Source organism: Pongo abelii, chromosome 1, assembly GCF_028885655.2.
Source record: "Pongo abelii isolate AG06213 chromosome 1, NHGRI_mPonAbe1-v2.0_pri, whole genome shotgun sequence".
Lineage (NCBI taxonomy): Eukaryota > Metazoa > Chordata > Mammalia > Primates > Hominidae > Pongo > Pongo abelii.
The window spans coordinates 175,065,055-175,080,896 of NC_071985.2; the positions used below are offsets into that span (position 1 = coordinate 175,065,055).

Consider the following 15,842-nt stretch of genomic DNA (forward strand, 5'->3'; position numbering starts at 1 on the left):
ATGAGGTCTGTGACCTCCACCAAGCCCTGTAGCTTTCTGAGCCTCTGTTTCCTCAACTGTCTAGTGCCATAAGTTATCCCTGCCTGAACAAGGTGATGGCTATGGGGAAGGTTTGAGAAAGACCACTTATGCTACATAAGACAAACTGCGAGTGTTATTGTAGGGCAGTGAGGAGCTATATATAGGATATTTTAATACAGAGAATGTTCCCTGGATTAAATGGCTTCTTATTCCAAGGGGAAAAATTAGTTCTAGCCCAAGGCTAGTCATTAAATCAGCAAAATGATTTTTGGGGGCCTCAGTTTCCTTACTATTTGAAATGGAGGTTAGGTTAAATCACCTTTAAATTCCTACTAGGGGCATGTTAAGGTAGATACTAAGCTCAGTTAATTTGTGGATAGCTGATTAACTACATGGAAAAGGAGTCTCTCCCCATCTTGGGGAAAGGAAATCACATTTCCTGATACCTGCTCTTTGTCAGGTAGTTACATTCCCTACCTCATTTAACTCACACAACCCTATAAGGTGCAATAAACCCTATGGGGATACTAAAGCTTTATCAGCCTTTATTACCCTCACTCTACTGAGAAGAGAACAGCCTTAGAGAATGTTATGGGTGGAGTTGTACCCCTCCTGTCACCCCAAATTTATACGTTGAAGTCCTAACATTCGGTGCCTTAGAATGTGACTTTATTTGGGAATAGGGTCATTGCAGATAGAGTTAGTTAAGAGAAGCCTTTGTGGGGGGGTTGGGGGTGGTTCTAATCCAGTATAAGTGGTATCCCTGTAAAGAGGGAAAATTTGGACAGACAGACAGACACAGTGCCATGTGAAGACGAAGGCAGAGATCAGTATGACTCTTCTAAAAGCCAAGCAGTGCCAAAGGACACCAGAAAACTAGAAGAAGCTAGAGGAGAAGCCTGGAACGGATTCATCTTACAGCCCTCAGAAGGAAATAGCCCTGCCAACACCTTGATTTTGGACTTTTAGCTCCTAAACTGTGAGATAGTAAATGCTGTTGTTGAAGTCACCCGGTTTGTGGCACTTTGTTTCAGCGACCCTAGAATACTAAAACAGAGAGGTTAAGTGACTTGCTCAGGGTTGCAAAGCTAGAACTCACCCGTGGGTCTTTTTCATTCGAAAGTCTGTGGATTTGTCACTGCATATTCTCTGATACTCTGAGGTGTTGAGCCCATGTGTGTGAAAGAATGGGGTCAGTGAGGACGTTCCTGAGCCCATGTCAGACCTGAGCATCCTCTGTCCTGGCCACTACTGGTCCTTCCCCCTCTCCAAAGGGAGGGATGGAGGCCCTGAGGACCCAGGCTCTTCCTTCTTCATCCTTCTTGCTGGCAGCACTGGAGGAATCAGCAGGGAGGCAGGCAGCCTCTGGCTTGGCTGGCTTCCCCAAACAGTGTCCTCCCACAGTTAGATGGGGCATTCCCCTGCCGAGGAACCAGATGCTCCACGTTGTAATGTGATGTCACGGCAGGAAAAGGTGTGTGAGCAAAGGTAATCATGGAAGACACTGCTCGGGCTAATGTTGCCTTTTGCTTAACAGCCCATGGCTGCTGGCCCAGGAAGCTGAGAATTGGCAGTTTACCCTGGGACTTGTACACACTCACTTATAACACTCGAGGCATGCTTCTCTGTTTGCAGGCCAGGACTTTGTGGGCCCTTGGGCAGGAGACCCCGAAAACCCCACAGAGGGTGCAGAAAGGGCAGCGACAGAGGAACTGTCAGGAAAAAAAAAAGATCTCCTGGGCACCTGCATTTTCTCAATTTACCCTCCCACTTATCTACTCTGTGAGGTGGCTTTCACCAGTCGCTCTTTACTCTGGGGAGCAGATGAGCTCAGAAATGTGAGGTGAGTTTTCCAAAGTCATACAGTAAGAAGAAGGACATCTAGGGTGAAAAACTGGTCTATCTACAAGAATCTCTATGCTCTTTTATCCACAGCAGAGACCATAATACAAATAAACCGTGGGCAGAATTCTGGCTGTCTTCTGTACCTCCTCCTTACCTTAGAGAGCCAGCAGAGAAGCCTGTTGGAGAGAGTTGGCTTTTGGTTTTCTTCTTAAACTGCAGATCCAACCACGTCATTCAGTGGGTGAGCCCCTACTGCCTGTGAGAGATGTGTGGACTCCTTGGCCTGGACTCGCCTGACCTTTGGCTCCTTTGCCACCCTTCCTCCTCACCCTGCTGCTCTCCCCACACAGAGGCCAGCCTCTGGCATCCCCAGACTGCCCCTTTCCCGGATGTGTGCTCTCCCCACTTTGCTCAGCCTGCTCCTCCTGGCTTGGTGTGCCCTCCCCTGCACTACATGAAAAATCCTGCTCATTAGTCAGAAATCAGTCCCCTTTGTGCTGCCTTCCCGGGAGCTCCCAGGAAGTTCCAGCACAGTTGTCAGTGCTGTGATCGTTGCCTAGCATAGGGACCGTGAGTGTAGCCTCTGGAGTCAGACTGCCTGTTGTTGCATCCTTTCTCTGCCATTTCCTAGCTGTGTAACCCTGGAGAAATTGCTTAGCCTCGCTGTGACTTCTTGTGAAATGAAAACGATGATAATGAGTGCTTATTCCATGAGGTTATTGGGCAGACTGAAAATGGCAAGCATATAAAGCACGCCATGTGGTGGATTTGGCTATTTTTAAGTGTCTTGCTTGTTTGTGCCATTAGACTGTGTGCTCCTTGAAGTTGAGGACTGCATCTTATTTTCCTTTGTAGCCCCCATAGTTCCTAAATGGGGCCTTGTGGCCAGTTGATAAACCTTTGCTAAACAAAAGAAAGATACGTGCATAAATAAAAAGAGATGACCAGATTTACAGTGGCATGTGTGTATCCAGCATCAACCAGGTGATAACAACACTAATAACAAAATCACCTAGCATGTTTATTGAGTGGTTACTGTGTATCAGGCACTGTCTTAAACACTTTGCCTGTTACCTCATTCAATTGTTTCAACAACCTTCTTAAGTAGTAACAGTCATTTGTGTTGCCATTTTATGGATGAAGAAACTGAGGTGCATGGGTTGCAGTGACTTCCCTATGACTACACAGCTAGAGTATAGCAGAGATGGATTCAACTCAGGCTGCCTGGCTGAGAGCCCATGCTCATAGCCACCCTATTTTGCTGCTTCCAAGGAAGGTATAATGGCAGTGACCAGCCCAGGGAGGCAAAAGGAGGATCTTAAAATAGCAACCCATGCTAAGAGGTAGGACACAGTAAGGGAGACAGGCAGGGACAGGGCTGTGTGCAGAACAAGAAGGTGGGGCTGAGACCTTCACTGCAAATGGCCCTGGTACAGTCCTCACTTTTCTCTGTGAGCCAGTCCAGTTGTCTTAAAGGAACTGAGATAGAGCAGATGGCCACAGATGTACAGGTGTGTTCCTACCTGAAGGCAGGAATATGGGTACCATGGAGCCTTCCTTTTATTTTGTGTTGTGTTCCTGGCAACTAGCAGAAAGTCTGGCACTTAGTACATATTTAATATACAAGATAGTTCAATGAATGTGTGAGGATTCAGGAACTCCAGGATTTCATAGCATGAACAGATATGCAATTTCCATTTATTTTACTTTAAACCTCTTCTCATCTGTCTGCCAGAAAGCCCAAGTTAGGAGAGAGGATGCATATCTTTCCGTGATGAGATTTTGCTTATCCAAGAAGCCTGCATCTCTCATCATCAGCGCATGCATAGCCTTCGAGAGCCCTGCACTTCTGTAGTTCCAGCGGGTGGCATGGCTATGAGTGATGAAGCCCCCGGATGGTCTCAATGGCGAGCAAATATTAACACTTTGAGTCAATTGCACCTTCTTGATGACTGGGAAAACTGTTCAGAGCCTGGCAGAGAGTTATTGCACCATGCAACAGTCGAGCGTGGCTGATATAGTGGGAGAGAATGGCGTAAATGAGTTTAAGGCTAAGATGGATTTGCACTTGGAAACTGAAATCATGCAATGGGGTTTGCTGGTGAAAATGCAAAGTGCACCTGAAAGAATGCCAAGAATAATGCAGATGTCTCAGCCCGTGCTTTTCATTGTAGCCAACTGTAGAATGGGAAAATTAATAGTACTTACCTCATAAGATAGCAAGTTGGTGTACATGAGTTAATATAAATAACTTAGAATGGTACTGAGTATGTAGTAAGCACTTAATGAGTACTAGTCAGCATTAACACATACTAGGCACCCATAATACAACTAAGAATAAGACAGATTGGATTATAAGATGGAGAGGATTGTTCTCACAAATCCTACAGTGCAATAAATGGTGTTACAACCAGTCACATAACAGTGTTGCAACTGTTGTGCAATGTGATAGGTGTTGTGATGGCAAAAAGACAGAGTGTTGTGCAACTCAGAAGAGAGGCTTCCCTAAGCTAGACTTGGATGGTCAGGGAAGGTCTCAAGATAAGGTGGCACAATGGGAGGAATGGCAAGCAGGAGGTGGTCAAGTGGAAAACAGGTGAGAGGATGCTCCTAGGCAGCTTATGCAAGGACCTGGAGGTGAGAAAGACCGTGTTCGTTGTGGGCACTCAGTGTGGAGTTGGTGGGTATATGTATTCCCTAAAGCTGCCATGACAAAGTACCACAAACCGGGGTAGCTTAAGACGACAGAAATTTATTCTCTTGCAGTTTCTAGAGGCTAGAAGTCCAAAACCAAGGTGTCAGCAAAGCTATGCTATCTCTGAAGATTCTAGGGAAGAATCCTTCCTTGCCTCTCTCTATCTTCTAGCAGTTGCTAGCAGTCCTCAGCATTCCTTGGCTTGCAGCTGTAGTGCTTCAGTTTCTGCCCCTGTCTTTACATAGCTGTTCTACTTATGTGCGTGTCTCAGTTTTCTCTTCTTATAAAGACAACAGTTATTGGATTAGGGTGGTTTCTAATTTGTCCTGTTGCTCTAGACCCTATTGGTCTAATTCAATAGGATTAGACTCACCCTAATCCAGTATGGCCTCATTTTAACTAAAAAATTTGCAAGAATCCTGCTTCCAAATGAGGTTATATTCTGAGTTTCTGGGTAGACATGAATTTTAAGGGGATGCTATTCAACCCAGTACAGTGGGGGTGGCCAAGGGGAGTAGAAATGCATAAAGGTGAAAAGAAGACAGGAATCAGATTATGAAGGGATTCATAATAAAAAAATAATAAACATTCTTGAGCACTTACAATATATTAAGAACTGTGGTAGGCACTTTACACATGTAATATGCACAATCCCTTTGAAAGAGGGAGAATCAGGTTAGTGAGGCCAGAGGGGAAAATCAGAGTTTGCAAAGTGTGTCATCAATTAGGGTCCTAGTAGAAAATAGAAGGTACACTGGATTAGAGTAATTCAAAGAGTGTTTAATAAAGGGATTGTTTAAGTGAGCAGAATATAGGGAAAACATACGAGATAGAGCAGTGTGCAGGGCTGCTACCACCCCTAGACGTGGACGGTGTGGGTGAGGGAGCAGGTACTGGAACCAAGACTAGGAAGTCCTGTGAAGAAGCCACCTTGAGTAGAGCAGTGACTTTTGGTTGAGAAAGGAAGCCATCCTAAGGTGACTACACAGGGAGGAAGCCAACGGAGTGAATACACTAACTTGGTCTCTTGTCAAGACCCTGTTGGCTTACCTCAACTGGAGGACGAAAGAGAACAAGAGAGCCCATGGTGTAGTCCACATGGATAGCATCTGGGGGCCCTGGGCTGAGTGAGGAAGCCTGAAGCATGGATCTGGAGGATCAGACAGAAGATAGCTTGCACTGGGGCATTGATAAGAAGGCAGAGCCTGAGAGCCAGCAAATGGGGAAGTTAGGTTGTGATGAGCAAGGTGACATAACCCAACGTTAAGAATGCACATGAGGCCAGGCATGGTGGCTCACACCTGGAATTTTAGCGCTGTGTGAGGCCGAGGCAGGCGGATTGCTTGAGCCCAGGAGTTTGAGACCAGCCTGAGTAACATAGGGAGACCCTGTCTATACAAAAAATACATATAATAATAATAATAATAATAATAACTCGGCATGATGGCACATGCCTGTGTTTCCAGTTACTTGGGAGGCTGAGGCAGGAGGGTCACTTGAGCCCAGAAGACAGAGGTTGCAGTGAGCCGAGATGATGCCACTGCACTCCAGCCTGGGTGACAGAGTGAGACCCTTTCTTGAAGGCCTGTGACTGCTCACCGTCATTCCCTACAGTACTAATATAGATTTATGTGTACATTAATCTATTCAACATGTATTTGCTGAGCATCTAGCATATGTCCATCACTGGTCAAATGTATAGTGGTAAACCAAGCAAACAGAATTCTCTGCCTTCAAGGAGCTTACATTCTGATAGGAAAAGTAGATAGTAAACAAATAAAGAAAATATACTGACTGTCAGAAGATGATTAAGTACTATGGGTAAAAACAAAGCAGAAAAGGGAAAGAGGGAGTACCAGGGGTGGGGTCGCAAATGGAAATAGAGTAGAATGAAGGTGATATGTGAGCACAGATCTAAATGGAGATGAGGGAGGACACCATTCTGATACCCGGGGGATGAGAGTTTCAGGTAGAAGGAAGGTCAAGTACAAAGGCTATAAGCCACAGCATGCCTGGAGCATCTAAGAAGAATCAAGGATGTGCATGCTAGGAACTGAGTGTGATGAGATCACAGAGGTAACAGGAGCCAGTTCTGCAGATCCTGTGATCTTTGAAGGTCTGTGTTCTGCATGATACAACAGCATATTCTGAAATCCTGGCTGTCCCACGTGAACATTGTTCTCCCATCTGTGAAATGGGGATAAGAGTCCTCATTTTTCTTGTCTCCAGTGGTGTTTGTAAGGGTCCAGTGAAAAGATGGGTTATGGTATAGCTTTGAAAATCATTAAGTATGAGGCAAGATAATGTTTGTATTGCTTAGTAATTTTGCCTCAGGCCACCTGCTGCTGAGTAGAAAGGCTGCCCATGCCTTCACAAATGTGGCTGTGCTGGACCATTGCTTGACAGCGGGTTGTCATCCTTTCACACAGAATCTCATCTTCCTCCTCTCCTGTGCCTCCAACTCCCAGGCCTGGTTTTTAAAACAGCAATTTCTCCCCACTGTGTTTCATGCCCCAAACCTCCTAAGTGGAATTACAGACCAGTAACTCAGAGTGGCCTGTTATTTATCCTATATGCAATAAAGACTTTCTGTAGGTCATAGGAAATAAATGTGCTTTTTACTATCATCTGTAGTTCTTATTAAACTTATCCCCATGGTGAGGAAATATCTTTGTGAGACCAAGCAGTTTTATGTCCAAACAGCCAATGAGCTGATAATAGGTTTTATGTCTAGCTGTAACCAGCAGCATTGCAAGCAGCCCTTCATTCATTGCAGTTAGGAGATGCAGGTTTCTCAACCCATAGCATGTAAATACTTCTTGTTAATGTAGTGGTCCATGCTTTTAAATAGAGTATCTGTTGTCCCCATGCATGTCTGTTGGCTGAAACACAGAATCTGAGATGCCTTATGGAGCTAAAGGAAGAAACCTGGACCAAAAATGAATGGTATGAGGTTACGAAATAAAGATGGAAGAGTGGAAAGAACTCTTTGCACTGGTAGAGTCTTTAAGCCATGAGAATTTTAAAATTGTACATATAGGAGTTATTCTGTTATCTCCTCTTGGCAGAGAAATGGAAGGAGAAAGGCAGCTAAAATTCATTGCTAAAATTCATTCAGACAGAAGCAACCTCTCATCCCAGGAAACTCTAAGACTTAGCGTCTTTATCTGTGAAACAGGGATGATAATGCCATACCCCTAGAATTGTGATGCAAAGAAGTCAGCACAGTGCTGATGCCCAGTATGTGTTCAACAAAAAGAAAGCCCTGACTTTTAGTTCTAGTGTTATTCTTCCTTGCTAACTTCTTCCCTCTTGTTCTTCCCTTCGGTATAGCATACAAGTGAAAATAACTAGCAGGCAACAATGTGGGACCATGGATTAGGTGAGAAGACAGGAAGTGAGATCCAAACAGAGATCAACAGCGAGTATGGTTGACACCATGGGAATCCCAAACTTTTGTCTGGTAGTACGGCATTGATTTAGCTTGCAGACTAATTTCACAGTTATTTAAATGTAAATATACAAATTGGGTTTCTCTGCCATAACTAGGAAAGGGAAGAAGGAAGTGAATCCATATTTTTTGGTACCTACCATGGGGCACCTACTTTCATGTTTTATCTTTACCATATTTCCAAGATAATGTAATTTCCATGAGAGCTGGAATTTTGGTCTGTTTTCATTTACCATCTGCTATGGTTTAGTTATTTGTCCCCTCCAAACTTCATGTTGAAATTTGATACCCAGTGTTGAAGGTGGGGCCTAATGGAAGGTGTTTGAGTGATGGGGGCTGATCTCTCATAATAGAGTAATGCCCTCCCTCAGGGGTGAGTGAGTTTTTGCTCTAAAGTTCCTTCGACAGCTGGTTGTTGAAAAAGAGCTTGCCACTCCCCAGCCCCTTGCTTCCTCTTTCACCACACCAACTCTGCACACATGGGCTCTCCCTCACCTTCTACTTTCTGCCATGAGTGGAAGCAGCCTGAGACCACCAGGTGCCCAATATTGAACCTTTCCAGACATCAGAATTGTCAGCCAAATGAACCTTTTCTCTTTACAAATTATCCAGCCTCAGACATTCCTTCATAGCAACACAAAAGAGAAAAAGAAAACTGGTACCAAGAGTGGGGTCTTGTTATAAAGATAGCTGAATATGTGAAAGCAGCTTTAGAATTGGGTAATGGGAGATCTTTGGGTCATGGGGGTAGATCCTTCATGAATAGATTAAGCCATTTTTTGGAAGGGAGTAAGTTCTTACTCTATTAGTTCCCATGAGCGCTGGTTGTTTAAAAAAGCTTGGCAGCTCCCCACTTTCGCTCTTGCTTTTTCTTTCACCGTGTGACCTCTACAAGCTAGCACTTCTTTGCCTTCCATAATGAGTGGAAGCAGCCTAAGGCCATAACCAAAAGCAGATGTTGGCACCATGTTTCTTGTACAGACTGCAGAATTGTAAGCCTAATAAATCGCTTCTCTTCAACAAACAGAGAGCCAAATCATGAGTGAACTCCCATTCACAATTGCTACAAAGAGAATAAAATACCTAGGAATCCAACTTACAAGGGTTGTGAAGGACCTCTTCAAGGAGAACTACAAACCACTGCTCAACGAAATAAAAGAGGACAGGAACAAATGGAAGAACATTCCATGCTTATGGATAGGAAGAATCAATATCATGAAAATGGCCATACTGCCCAAGGTAATTTATAGATTCAATGCCATCCCCATCAAGCTACCAATGACTTTCTTCACAGAATTGGAAAAACTACTTTAAAGTTCATATGGAACCAAAAATGAGCCCGCATTGCCAAGTCAATCCTAAGCCAAAAGCACAAAGCTGGAGGCATCACGCTACCTGACTTCAAACTATGCTACAAGGCTACAGTAGCCAAAACAGCATGGTACCGGTACCAAAACAGATATATAGACCAATGGAACAGAACAGAGGACTCAGAAATAATGCCACACATCTACAACCATCTGATCTTTGACAAATCTGACGAAAACAAGAAATGGAGAAAGGATCCCCATTTAATAAATGGTGCTGGGAAAATTGGCTAGCCACATGTAGAAAGCTGAAACTGGATCCCTTCCTTACACCTTACACAAAAATTAATTCAAGATGGATTAAAGATTTAAATGTTAGACCTAAAACCATAAAAACCCTAGAAGAAAACCTAGGCAATACCATTCAGGACATAGGCATGGGCAAGGACTTCATGACTAAAACACCAAAAGTAATGGCAACAAAAGCCAAAATTGACAAATGGGATCTAATTAAACTAAAGAGCTTCTGCACAGCTTCTGCACGGCAAAGGAAACTACCATCAGAGTGAACAGGCAACCTACAGAATGGGAGAAAATTTTTGCAATCTACCCATCTGACAAAAGGCTAATATCCAGAATCTACAAAGAACTTAAACAAATTTACAAGAAAAGAACAACCCCATCAAAAAGTGGACAAAGGACATGAACAGACACTTCTCAAAAGAAGACATTTATGCAGACAACAAACACATGAAAAAATGCTCATCATCACTGGTCATCAGAGAAATGCAAATCGAAACCACAATGAGATACCATCTCATGCCAGTTAGAACGGCAATCATTAAAAAGTGAGGAAACAACAAATGCTGGAGAGGTTGTGGAGAAATAGGAACGCTTTTACACTGTTCGTGGGAGTGTAAATTGCTTCAACCATTGTGGAAGACAGTGTGGTGATTCCTCAAGGATCTAGAACTAGAATTACCATTTGACCCAGCAATCCTATTACTGGATATATACCCAAAGGGTTGTAAATCATACTACTATAAAGACACATGCACACGTATGTTTATTGCGGCAGTATTCACAATAGCTAAGTCTTGGAACCAACCCAAATATCCATCAATGATAGACTGGATTAAGAAAATGTGGCACATATACACCATGGAATACTATGCAGCCATAAAAAAGGATGAGTTCATGTCCTTTGCAGGGACATGGATGAAGCTGGAAACCATCATTCTGAGCAAACTATTGCAAGGACAGAAAACCAAACACCACATGTTCTCACTCACAGGTGGGAATTGAACAATGAGATCACTTGGACACAGGGCAGGGAACATCATATACTGGGGCCTGTCGGGGGCTGGGGGGCTGGAAGAGGAATAGCATTAGGAGAAATACCTAATGTAAATGATGAGTTTGTGGGTGCAGCAAACCAACATGGCACATGTATACATATGTATCAAACCTGCACGTTTTGCCATTGTACCCTAGAACTTAAAGTATATGTATATAAAAAAAATTTCTTCTCTTTATAAATTACCCAGACTCAGGTAGTCCTTTATAGCAATACAAAATGGAGTAAGACATCACAGTATTTCCCACACCTAGAACAACATGTAGCATGTAGTAGAGCATCAGTAATATTTGCTGAATGAATTATGGATACTTAGGAAAAGCTCAGCAAGGCAAAATCTATCAGCCATGTGCCACTGTCCAACTCATAAAAATAAAGCAATGAGGGCCAGGTGCGGTGGCTCACGCCTGTAATCTCAGCCCTTTGGGAGGCCGAGGTGGGTGGATCGCGAGGTCAGGAGATCGAGACCATCCTGGCTAACACGGTGACACCCCGTCTCTACTAAAAATACAAAAAATTAGCCGGGTGAGGTGGCGGGCGCCTGTAGTCCCAGCTGCTTGGGAGGCTGAGGCAGGAGAATGGCGTGAACCCAGGAGGCGGAGCTTGCAGTGAGCCAAGATTGCGCCACTGCACTCCAGCCTGGGAGACAGAGCAAGACTCTGTCTCAATAAATAAATAAATAAATAATAAAAAATAAAGCAATGAGGTTAATTCTTTTATTCTTCCTAAATATTCCTTAGATTAATGATTAATTCCTTCTCTTCATCGCACTACCATATGTCTAGTCCAAAATCCCATCATATTTCACCTTTATTTCTGCTGTAACCTACACTTTGTTCTCCCCATCATAACTGAATACCTGTCTGACTGCATAGCCAGAAAGAATTTAAAAAGAAATATAATAATATTACTCTCCTGTTTAATATCTTCCATTAGCTCCATGCTCTTTGAATATAGTACCAAACTCTTATAGGCTCACAAAAGCCTGTTGTATCTGGCCCAATAAATCTCAGCCTCATTGCTTTTTCTTTCCATTCTGGACTGTATTACTTTCAGATGCTCAACTGATCTATGTTCTCTTTTCACTCAGGGCCTTTGTACATGCTATTCTGTTTGCCTAGAATACTGCCTTATACACCCTCTACACTTCTCCGTACAATCCTGTATCTAGATGATCTCTACTCATTGTTATGTTTTCCATTTAATATCACTTCTTTAGAGTGCCCTGCCTGAGACTCCATACGGTTCCCAACTTCATGCCTTCGTGGTTTCCTGCACGCCCCCTTTGCAAACACTATAATGGTTTTTTCAAAATAATTTCTTTCCCTACCAGGCTAAAAGTCCCATGAAAGGAGAGGTGGATTCTATTTTGTTCACTGCTGTGTGTGTGTGTGTGTGTGTGTGTGTGTGCATGTGCGTGTATGCCAGGCATATAATATATGCTCAATAAGTATTGAATAAATAGTGATCATGTAATACTAAGAATATCACGCAATGTGAGGTATCATTTCTATTTTTCAGATAAGGAAACTAAAATCTAAAGAGACTAAATTTCAAACTCAGGGTCATATAGCAAATAACATAGTTAAGAGTCAAATCTAAGTCTAGATCCAAAATCCATGCTCTTTCTTCTATTCCAAAATAATTTTCTCCAGCTAATCAAATATTCTACTTACTAGCAGGTCACAACCTATATCATATACTTGCTTCTAATTTGGAAAGAATTATAATTTACCAGACACAATCAATTCCTTCTCCAATGATGCAGAAGGCCCCATAGAACATTTCAATGTGGTCGCTGAATGACTCTGAGCATAATTATTATAGGAAAGAAGTGCAAAAATAGTTCAGGTTAAGATACGTTCGTCAGCTTGCTCCTTTCTGCCCGTGGATGCCGCCGAAGAGGCATCGTTAAAGTCTCTTTTCTCCCTGCCATCCTGTCTAAGTCAAAGTCTCCTAAAGAGCCCGAACAGCTTAGGTAGCTCTTCATTGGAGGGTTGAGCTTTGAAACAACTGATGAGAGCCTGAGAAGCCATTTTGAGCAATGGGGAATGCTCACGGACTGTCTGGTCCTGAGAGACCCAAATACCAAGCACGCCAGGGGCTTTGGGTTTGTCACATATGCCACTGTGGAGGAGGTGGATGCAGCCACGAATGCAAGGCCACACAAGGTGGATGGAAGAGTTGTGGAAACAAAGAGAGCCATCTCAAGAGACAATTCTCAAAGACCAGGTGCCCACTTAACTGTGAAAAAGGTATTTGTTGGTGGCATTAAAGAAGACACTGAAGAACATCACCTAAGAGATTATTTTCAACAGTTGGAAAAATGGAAGTGATTGAAATCATAACTGACCGAGGCAGTGGCAAAGAAAAAGGGGCTTTGCCTTTGTAACCTTTGACAACCATGACTCCGTGGATAAGACTGTCATTCAGAAATACTATACTGTGAATGGCCACAACTGTGAAGTTAGCAAAGCCCTGTCAAAGCAAGAGATGGCTAGTGCTTCATCCAGCCAGAGGTGAAGTGGTTCTGGAAACTTTGGTGGTGGTCGTGGAGGTGGTTTGGTGGGAATGACAATTTTCGTCGTGGAGGAAACTTTAGTGGTCATGGTGGCTTTGGTGGCAGCTGTGGTGTCAGTGGATATGGTGGCAGTGGGGATGGTTATAATGGGTTTGGTAATTATGGTGGTTATGGAGGAGGTGGCCCTGGCTACTCTGGAGGAAGCCGAGGCTATGGAAGTGGTGGACAGGGTTATGGAAACCAGGGCAGTGGCTATGGTGGGAGTGGCAGCTATGACAGCTATAACAACAGAGGTGGAGGTGGCTTTGGCAGTGGCAGTGGAAGCAGTTTTGGAGGTGATGGAAGCTACAGTGATTTGGGCAATTACAACAATCAGTTTTCAAATTTTGGACCCATGAAGGGGGGACATTTTGGAGGCAGAAGCTCTGGCCTCTATGGCGGTGGAGGCCAATACTTTGCCAAACTACGAAACCAAGGTGGCTATGGCAGTTCCAGTAGCAGCAGTAGCTATGGCAGTGGCAGAAGATTTTAATTAGGAAACAAAGATTAGCAGGAGAGGAGAGCCAGAGAAGTGACAGGGAAGCTACAGGTTACAACAGATTTGTGAACTCAGCCAAACACAGTGGTGGCAGGGCCTAGCTGCTACGAAGAAGACATGTTTTAGACAAATACTCATGTGTATGGGCAAAAAACTTGAGGACTATATTTGTGACTAATTGTATAACAGGTTATTTTAGTTTCTGTTCTGTGGAAAGTGTAAAGCATTCCAACAAAGGGTTTTAATGTAGATTTTTTTTTTTTTTGCACCCATGCTGTTGATTGCTAAATGTAATAGTTTGATTGTGATGCTGAATAAATGCCTCTTTTAAAAAAGTAGTTCAGGTTATTTATGTTTCCTTTTTCTTGGATGCCAGATAAACAGTTGTTGACTGGACTTTCAACTCAGGCAGAGAGATGACCTAGTTAAGTTCCTGGCCTGAGATAGTGTTAGTAGAAGAGCCCATATTTCTCACATGTATGGAATTGCATGAAGATCTTTCATTTATTCTACTCCGCTGTGATTCAATGTGATTACTTTGACTAGTGAATCAGAGGTGGCTCTTTAACCATAAACAAGCGAATGGGTTAAAAAAATCAAAATTACTATCTATGCTTTAAATGAGAGGAGTGAAGGGGCTATGATAAAGGTTAGTAGGACACACGGGCTGGTGGCTTCACTGCACCCACACCCCTCATTTGTGAGATGCCACTCACCTGTACAACCACCAGAGGGCAGCAGCAGCAGCGAAGGCCCACCTCCCCCGTGCCACACTTTACACCACACTGTCCAACCACATGTGGCTATTGGGCACCTGAAATGTGGCTAGTGCCACTTGATGAAATGATAACAGTTTGGATATATTGGATTAAAGAAAATATAGTATTAAAATTCATTTCATCTGTTTTTTTTTTTTTTACTTAAATGTGGCTAAGTGGCAAATTTAAGGTGACATATGTGGCTTGCATTCATAGCCCATGCTATATTTATTTTGGGTGAAACTGCTTGACATAATCCATGGCATAATAAAACAGAATTTCCAAAATAACTAAAGTTTGAATCTCATATTCAGGCTATGTATATATTATACAAATATCATGTCATGATAAGAATTTGGAGGGATCTTGGAGCTAGTCCTTATTTTACAGCTAAAGAAACTGAGGCTCAAAGAGATGAAGCAGCTTTGCCCAGGGTCACACAACCAGTAAGTGGCAGAACTGGGCTTTGAACTTCAGTTTCAAACAAAATCGGTTCTTCTCCACTCAGTGAGTGGCCCAGAAATTATGGGTATCCCTGGACTTAGAGTGTACCTCTGAGAGCTCCCATCCCTCTATCCCCAGCACCAGTGGCTGGCACATGGCAGGAGCTCTGTTCTACAGCATCCAGTCTGTGTGAGATGCTTTGTTTACTGCACCACACAAAGGATACAAAGACAAGTGCTGCTCAGGCTCTGTTCTCTGGAAGCTCATGGCATAGTAGAGAAGATACCAGATGGACAGTAACCAATGAAAATTGTAAAACAAGTTCTAGCAAAGTACCTTGAAACTAATGTGGAAATGTGTTCAACCTCATTAGTAATTTAAAAAATGCAAATAAAAATAATGATGTGACATTGTACTTTACTCACATCCTTCCTAGTTTCAGAGGGCCTTAAAGTAGTTCATAATCCTACCTTCAAAAAAAAAAAAAAATCAACAGAAAATAAAATCAACAACAAAAAAAGAAGTTCTTCTTTCTGTAAACACGTTCTATGGGAGGGATAAGACGTCACCCAAGTAAATGATTTGGACGATATGAACATTTTAATTGCCGTGATGTCCTTTGCCTCAGTTTGCTTAGCTTTGAGAAAAGAAGTTAGTTATAGCCAATTGGATATTTGATGTACACTAGGAAAAATATTTATCTTTATTTAGTTTAAGAAAATCCAAAATTCCCTGGTTTTTCTTCAGTATCAAAATGGAAAACTTACTTAACAGAAGAAACCAAAACTTATTCTGTCACTCGGTATCTACCACAGGACTTTACATATAACATGGACTCAACTCAATAAAGCCTTGCTGAATACAGGAAGGTACCTGCATTTATTCTGTGCCAGTTATGTGCCCAT

General features: G+C 42.9%; 1 protein-coding gene and 1 pseudogene across 4 annotated transcripts in view; both read left to right on the forward strand.

Moving 5' to 3' along the window:
• The window catches only part of DAB1 (DAB adaptor protein 1), a 1,275,060-nt gene that overhangs the window by 179,859 nt on the left and 1,079,359 nt on the right, over positions 1 to 15,842 (forward strand). The gene's annotated exons all lie outside the window — the stretch shown is intronic.
• Positions 11,594 to 14,062, forward strand: LOC103892500 (heterogeneous nuclear ribonucleoprotein A1-like; annotated as a pseudogene).